The sequence below is a fragment of the Macrobrachium rosenbergii genome, chromosome 1 (assembly GCF_040412425.1).
Source record: "Macrobrachium rosenbergii isolate ZJJX-2024 chromosome 1, ASM4041242v1, whole genome shotgun sequence".
Lineage (NCBI taxonomy): Eukaryota > Metazoa > Arthropoda > Malacostraca > Decapoda > Palaemonidae > Macrobrachium > Macrobrachium rosenbergii.
Window position 1 is genome coordinate 21736492 of NC_089741.1, and position 7500 is coordinate 21743991.

Consider the following 7500-nt stretch of genomic DNA (forward strand, 5'->3'; position numbering starts at 1 on the left):
CCTAAATAGTCCAAGTTTCTCAAGTTCCCCACCAAAATAGCAACAGTTTCTCAAGTTTCCCACCAAAACAGTCCAATTTTCTCGAGTTTCCCACCAAAATAGTCCAAGTTTCTCAATTTTCTCAAGTTTCCACCAAAAATAGTCCAAGTTTTTCAAATTTCCCACCAAAATAGTCTAAGTTTCTGAAGTCCTCATCAAAATTCTCCAGTTTCCCACCGAAATAGTCCCAGTTTCTCAAGTTTCCCACCAAAAAAACTCAATTTTCTCGAGTTTCCCACCAAAATAGTCCAAGTTTCTGAAGTTCCCATCAAAATTGTCCAAGTTTCTCAAGTTTCCCAACAAAATAGTCCCAGTTTCTCTAGTTTCCCAACAAAATAGTTCAAGTTTCTCGAGTTTCCCACCAAAATAGTCCCAGTTTCTCAAATTTCCATCAAAATTTTCCAATTTTCTCAAGTTTCCCACCAAAATAGTTTCAGTTTCTCAAGTTTCCCACCAAAATAGTTCAAGTTTCTCGAGTTTCCCAACAAAATAGTCCAAGTTTCTCAAGTTTCTCACCAAAATAGTTCAAGTTTCTCGAGTTTCTCACCAAAATAGTTAAATTTTCTCAAGTTTCCCACCAAAATAGTCCAAGTTTCTCAATTTAAACAAGTTTTCCACTAAAAGTCCAAGTTTCTCAAGTTTCCCAACAAAATAGTCCAAGTTTCTCAAGTTTCCCTACAAAATAGTTCAAGTTTCTCAAATTTCCCACCAAAATAGTGCAAGTTTCTCAAATTTCCCACCAAAATAGTCAAAGTTTCTCTAGTTCCCAAAAAATAGTCCCAGTTTCTCAAGTTTCCCAACAAAATAGTTCAAGTTTCTCGAGTTTCCCACCAAAATAGTTCAAGTTTATCAAGTTTCCCAACAAAATAGTGCCAGTTTCTCAAGTTTCCCAACAGAATAGTTCAAGTTTCTCGAGTTTCCCACCAAAATAGTTCAAGTTCCTCAAGTTTCCCATCAAAATAGTCCCAGTTTCTCAAGTTTCCCATCAAAATAGCTCAAGTTTCTCGAGGTTCCCAACAAAATAGTCCAAGTTTCTTATGTTTTCCAACAAAATAGTTCAAGTTTCTCAAGTTTCCCACCAAAATAGTCCAAGTTTATCAAGTTTCCCACCAAAATAGTCCCAGTTTCTCAAGTTTCCCACCAAAATAGTTGAAGTTTCTCCAGTTTCCAAACAAAATAGCCCAATTTTCCCAAGTTTCCCAACAAAATAGTTCAAGTTTCTCAAGTTTACCACCAAAATAGCCCAAGTTTCTCAAGTATCCTACCAAAATAGTCCAAGTTTCTCAAGTTTCCCACCAAAACAGTTCAAGTTTCTCAAGTTTCCCACCAAAATAGCCCAAGTTTCTCGAGTTCCCATCAAAATTGTCCAAGCTTCTCGAATTTCCCACCTGCAAATTAATTAACAGCCTATGTTTGAAACCGTAATTTTTTACTTTCATTTTGACATTAAAAAAGATCTAAGTTTCCCAAGTTTCCCATCTAAAACTTCACCAAAGTTACACGGGATTAACATTTTCTACTTGTAAAGAACACGAAAAGATCCCGGCTTCGTACAACGCATGAAGAAAAAATAAATAAAGATTTGTATTATTAAAGCTCACTAATTATGCATGAAGCCAAGCAACCTGATTCAAGAAAAAAAAAATTAAAATAACAGAGATAACGTAAGAGGCGGAACATTATAAAAAAAAAAAAACTCCAAGAATGAGTCTAATTAAAGCAGAACGCAAGGTCATGACGTGTACGAAAGCGTCGAAGTTGTCAAAAATTAAAAAAAAGACTGTAATGGGAGAGGTTTGCATTCCGCAATTAAAATGGAGCTTTTTTGGAAGTCGAACTGTCGGTAAAATGATGAACGTTTGATCAATATAATAACATAACTATATAATAATACAAGGGAGAGTGTAAAGGAATGCAGAAAGCATACACGCACACACACATGCACTCACGCACACTGAGATAATCACTTTACATATACATACATACATATATATATATATATATATATATATATATATATATATATATATATATATATATATATATATATATATATATTTATATATATATATATATGTACCTATAATATGTCTGCTCAAACACACACATATATATATATATATATATATATATATATGTGTGTGTGTGTGTGTGTGTGTGTGTGTGTGTGTGTATGTATTTGTGTATAAAGGCAAATAACAGTAAATCATAACACACGCTTGCGTTTACATGTATATTAAAAAAGATGTATTTATATTTGATTATAAACGCATCCAGGCATGTGTATATGTATGTAATCGTATGAATGTTTATATGTTCCCTTTTTCTCCTCGCGTACCATGTATGTACAAAGTCATTATAAAAAAAAGCATAGAGAGAGAGAGAGAGAGAGAGAGAGGAGAGAGAGAGAGAGAGAGAGAGAGAGAGAGAGAGAGAGAGAGGGAAAACTTTATGGATTTACTATCATCTCTATGTCGTTTAACAACATGTTTGTAATCGAAACCCTTCCAGGCTACACCCAAGACAGGTGGGCCACTAAAGTGTAACATTAGACAGGCTGTGTGTGCGTGTGTGTGTGTGAGAGAGAGAGAGAGAGAAGCTTTGACAATGAAAACTATCAATCTTTGGAGAAAAGAAATACTTTGAAAGAAAGTGAACCAGGTTAATTCTGGGCGGCGGGGAGTGGTGAGGAAGGAGGCACAGAGGAGAGAGAGAGAGAGAGAGAGAGAGAGAGAGAGAGAGAGAGAGTGATGCGTAGAGACGGAGGAGTGACTATATAAAAGGACTATGGCGATCACATCTGTCCTCACTCGTTCCGCGATACAAGGCGCAACAACACCACATCAAGGTAAGCGAGCGAGAGCGAGACACACAGAAAGAGAGAGAGAGAGATGGATAGAGAGAGAGAGAGAGGGAAAGAGAGACGGAAAGAGAAAGAGAGAGACACAGTCCGTGAGAGAGAGAGAGAGAGAGAGAGAGAGAGAGAGAGAGAGTTGCTCAAAAGAAGGGGAAAACTTGTTGCTCGAACGGGGGTGTAAAAAGAGACTTGCTACGCTTTCTGTTTGTCTTCTTCTGTTGCGAATGAGATTACTTTGCCAACAGTAGGGCGAAGTGGGGTTCTTGCATTCAGTTTTATAGCTTTTCTCGTGTTCGTTTCAAGCGAACGCCTTCGTTTTGCGTATTTTTACCCATACACCGTGTACATATGTATGAAAAATTTCCTAATACATCATTATGTGGGGCTGTGTATGTTTGTTCACTATTATATACATGCAAATATCCAACTCCTGGGTAAAATCACCTGTACAATACGCGGATGCTGACATTATTTTTTTTTAGGAAAGACGTAAAATAAACAGTTCGATTCATAATAGTTGTATAGTGACAGAGTATCAGCTTCACAACAGGTGTCATGATGCCCTTATTTTGCTGCAAGGGCAAGCTCACGTGCTGGCACAAGGCCAGACTAGACTGACTGTAATGACAGCATTTTTCCGTTCACGTATGAAATTTAACTGCAAGATGCTTTTAAATGCTCTTAGGAAATGCCTCCGTGTAACAATATAATAAGGCATATGAAAGTCTTATTATTGTATATTGTTACACGGAAGCGTTTTCAAGAAATCTTTTCAAAGCATTTTGTATTAAAATTTGGACTGAGTAGCTTGTGTGCTTCAAAGAAAAAATGGCTATTTTATTCAGGGTTCAGTGTAGAGTTGTCAAAAAATTCCCTCGTATGCCGACGCCTTTAAACTATCTATTTATTCATTTATATTTTCATATCTGGCTAATTTGGTAACAGATGTAAGGCAATTTGCGCAATTGCGCGGAAAAATACCTTTAATTTAGCTGTACGTGTTCAGTAAGGATGTACGATGTGCCAAACATTTCCTCACGAATTATTTCCGCTCCCTCTGAATGTTAGGAATGAGTGTGTTGCGTCATTTTGAACGTACCAACAATTTTCATTAACACCAACATATTTATCACACAAAATTTCTGTATGAATTTGACATGGTTAGCAACCGTATGGAAGTGTTTTAATTAGTGTTTTTATTCTGGTGTTTCAGTCATCGTAAGGCTTTATAATTAAACTGTCTATTTCGCTTCAGTAATGCATTCTCTTCATCCCTGACCTTTATTAGTCGTTGTAACCACATACCTCAGGCCATATTTTGTCTGTTAATGTTATTTAATATATTTGCCATCATCCTTTCATCCTAAACTGTGCAGCGTAATTTATTCAGGTGGCAGAAATGCGAGAGTAAAATTTCAAATACGAAGATGAACGAAATTCATATTTATTTTATGTACGCATGAGCCATTTTCCACGGCCATACGATGTCTTCTTTCATACACAAGTGGACACCGTATACGTGTATGTAAGCATTCATACATACGCGTATCTGTCCGTCTGTCTATTGAGAAAAGTGATGAACAAAAATACTGGATTGCAACCTGAATCTACTCGTTGATAAATTACCCTACAATATTGTTGTCAATGAGTTTAACTCCACGGACCTACACGCACACTCAAACAAACACACACACACACACACACACAAGTACACACACACACACACACACACACCTATACACGCACGCGTGCGAGCGTGCTTGCTCAAAGTTACCCATGGATTTTAAGCCACGGACCTGCACATTCACACAGCCACACACACAAAACAAACACGGTGCGAATAAGCCCAATAAAAAAGTTAATAGAATATAAACATTTCATAGGTATAAAACAGCGTTTATATTTATTATTATTATTATTATTATTATTATTATTATTATTATTATTATTATTATTATTATTATTATTATTATTATTATTATTATTATTGAAAGCTGCAGTAGGGCAAAGTTAGAGAAGCTGGACAGCTATTTAGAGGGAGCCGAAGTGGGACTGTCAAGATCAATCGGAATTGTCTATAATGTGCTGTGGAAATAGCACTTTGACTAGCGTGGTGCTCAGAACGGCCGATTCTTATGCTCATGATCTCGACTCGTTTTGCAAGAGAAAATTTTGCCTACAGAATATTCAGTCGCTTATTTATTTATTCATTTATTTATTGACTTATTTATCTGTTTGTTCCGTTTTTCTGTTGTCAAATAGTAATTTTCATGTGCTGTTAGTTTCCCTGCGTATATGTGTAAGCGATTTACAAAGTAATTTAATCTTTTTATAACAACAGGAAACTAGTTCTAATCAGCTAGTTGTGAAATTTTTCTGAAATAACGTACTTCAGTTATGATGTTGATCATTTCCATGAATTATTTATTCATTTATTTATTTTTTTGAAATACGGTAACGATTCTGCACATGTCACGATTACTTGCTACCCACGAATGTGAGATCTGTCTATCTGTCAGTCTATTTAGATTTAGATTTTTATTGATATTTCCTGTCTCTTTGTCTGTTTCCTAGTTTCCTCATACGCGTATTATGTATATGTATATATATATAATATATATATATATATATATATATATATATATATATATATATATATATATATATATATATATATATTGTGTGTGTCTGTGTGCGCATGCATGAATGCATGTGCGCCCTCTCGAACATGCGTATATAGGTTATCACGCAATCGAACTTTCTCAAATGTATATCCCGAGAAGATTACTTCACCGAACGGGACTTCATCAGTCCCTTAATGACTGAAGCCCTCGCCTTATATAACTTCTACAGCTTCAGATCGCTTCGCTAACGAAGTTATAAGACCTCGCAGTTGCCCTCTGAATTTTATTATTAAGATTTACCCTCTGCAGACGTAGAGTGGGTCTTGCTCTTCCTACAGATTCTGGCTTACTTTCCCCTGCAGATGCTGACTCAACTTTCCCTACAGACTGAGCTTTACTTTCCCTGCAGACTGTGCCTTAATTTTCCTGCAGATTATGCCTTGCTTTCTCTTCAGACTGTGTCTTACTTTGCTTACATACTGCACCTTATTTTCCCCACAGACTGTGCTTCAGACGCTGCCTTACTTTCCCTGCAGAGTTTGCTTTACTTTCTCTTCAGACGCTGACTTACTTTCCCTGCAGAGTTTGCTTTACTTTCCCTTCAGACGCTGACTTACTTTCCCTGCAGAATGCGCATTACTTCCCTTACAGACTGACTTAACTTTCCGTACGGACCGTGCCTTACTTTCCCCACAACGCTGATTTACTTTCCCTTGAGACTGTGCCTTACTTTCCCCACAACGCTGATTTACTTTCCGTACAGACTGTGCTTTACTTTCCCCAAAACGCTGATTTACTTTCCCTTCAGACTGCGCCTTACTTTCTCTGCAGACTTTGCTTTGGTTTCCCTGCAGACTGTACATTACTTTCTCTACGGAATGTGCCTTACTTTCCTATCAGACTATGACTTACTTTCCATACGCTGACTCGCTTTCCTTACAGGCTGTGCTTTACTTTCCCTTCAGGCTGTGTCTTACTTTCTCTTACAGACTGCCTTATTCCCCTGCAGACTTTGCTTTGCTTTTCCCAGCCCACGGACTATGTCTTACTTTTCCTTCTGTCTCTAACAGACACTGACTTACTTTTCCTACAAGCTGTGCCTTACTTTCCATTCAGACTGTGTCTTACTTTCCATTCAGACTGTGTCCTAGTTTCCATTCAGACTGTGCCTTACTTTCCCTTCAGACCGTGTCTTACTTTTCATTCAGACTATGCGTTACTTTCCTGTCAGACACTGACTTACTTTCCCTCAAGATGTGCCTTGCTTTCCCTTCAGACAGTGTCTTACTTTCCCTTCGGACTGTGCCTTACTTTCCATTCAGACTTTGTCTTACTTTCCCTTTAAGCTGTGCCTTACTTTTCATTCAGACTGTCTTACTCTTCATTCAGACTGTGTCTTATTTTCCCTTCAGACTGTGCCTTACTTTTCCTTTAAACACTGACTTACTTGCCCTACAAGCTGTGTCGTGCTTTCCCTTCAGACTGTGTCTTACTTTCCCTTCTAGTCGTGCCTGACTTTCCCTTCAAGCTCTTCCTTACTTTCCATTCAGACTGTGTCTTACTTTCCATTCAGACTGTCTTACTTTCCTTTTAAACACTGACTTACTTTCCCTTCAGACTGTGTCTTACTTTCCCTTCAAGCTGTGCCTTACTTTCCCTTCAAGCTCTTCTTTACTTTCCATCAGACTGTGTCTTACTTTCTGTTCAGACTGTGCCTTACTTTCCATTCAGACTGTGCCTTACTTTCCCTTCAAACACTGACTTACTTTCCCTACAAGCTCTGTCTTATTTTCCTTTCAGACTGTGTCTTACTTTCCTTACAGGCTGTTCCTTACTTTTCTTACAGACCATGCCTTACTTTCCCTACAGACGCAGGCATACTTTCCTAACAGACTTTCCCTTACTTTCTTTTGCAGACTTTACTTTGCAAACTCAACTGGCAGCATCATGTTTCTCCTCTTTTAAAATGCCATACGAAGT

General features: G+C 37.5%; 1 protein-coding gene across 1 annotated transcript in view; it reads left to right on the forward strand.

Annotated features, from left to right (window-relative positions):
- The first annotated feature begins 2771 nt into the window (after positions 1–2771).
- Positions 2772–7500, forward strand: part of LOC136840806 (uncharacterized) — a 43211-nt gene continuing 38482 nt past the window's right edge. The window contains exon 1 of the mRNA XM_067107748.1: positions 2772–2887. The gene's annotated coding sequence lies outside the window, so the exon portion shown is untranslated. The remainder of the gene's footprint in view (positions 2888–7500) is intronic.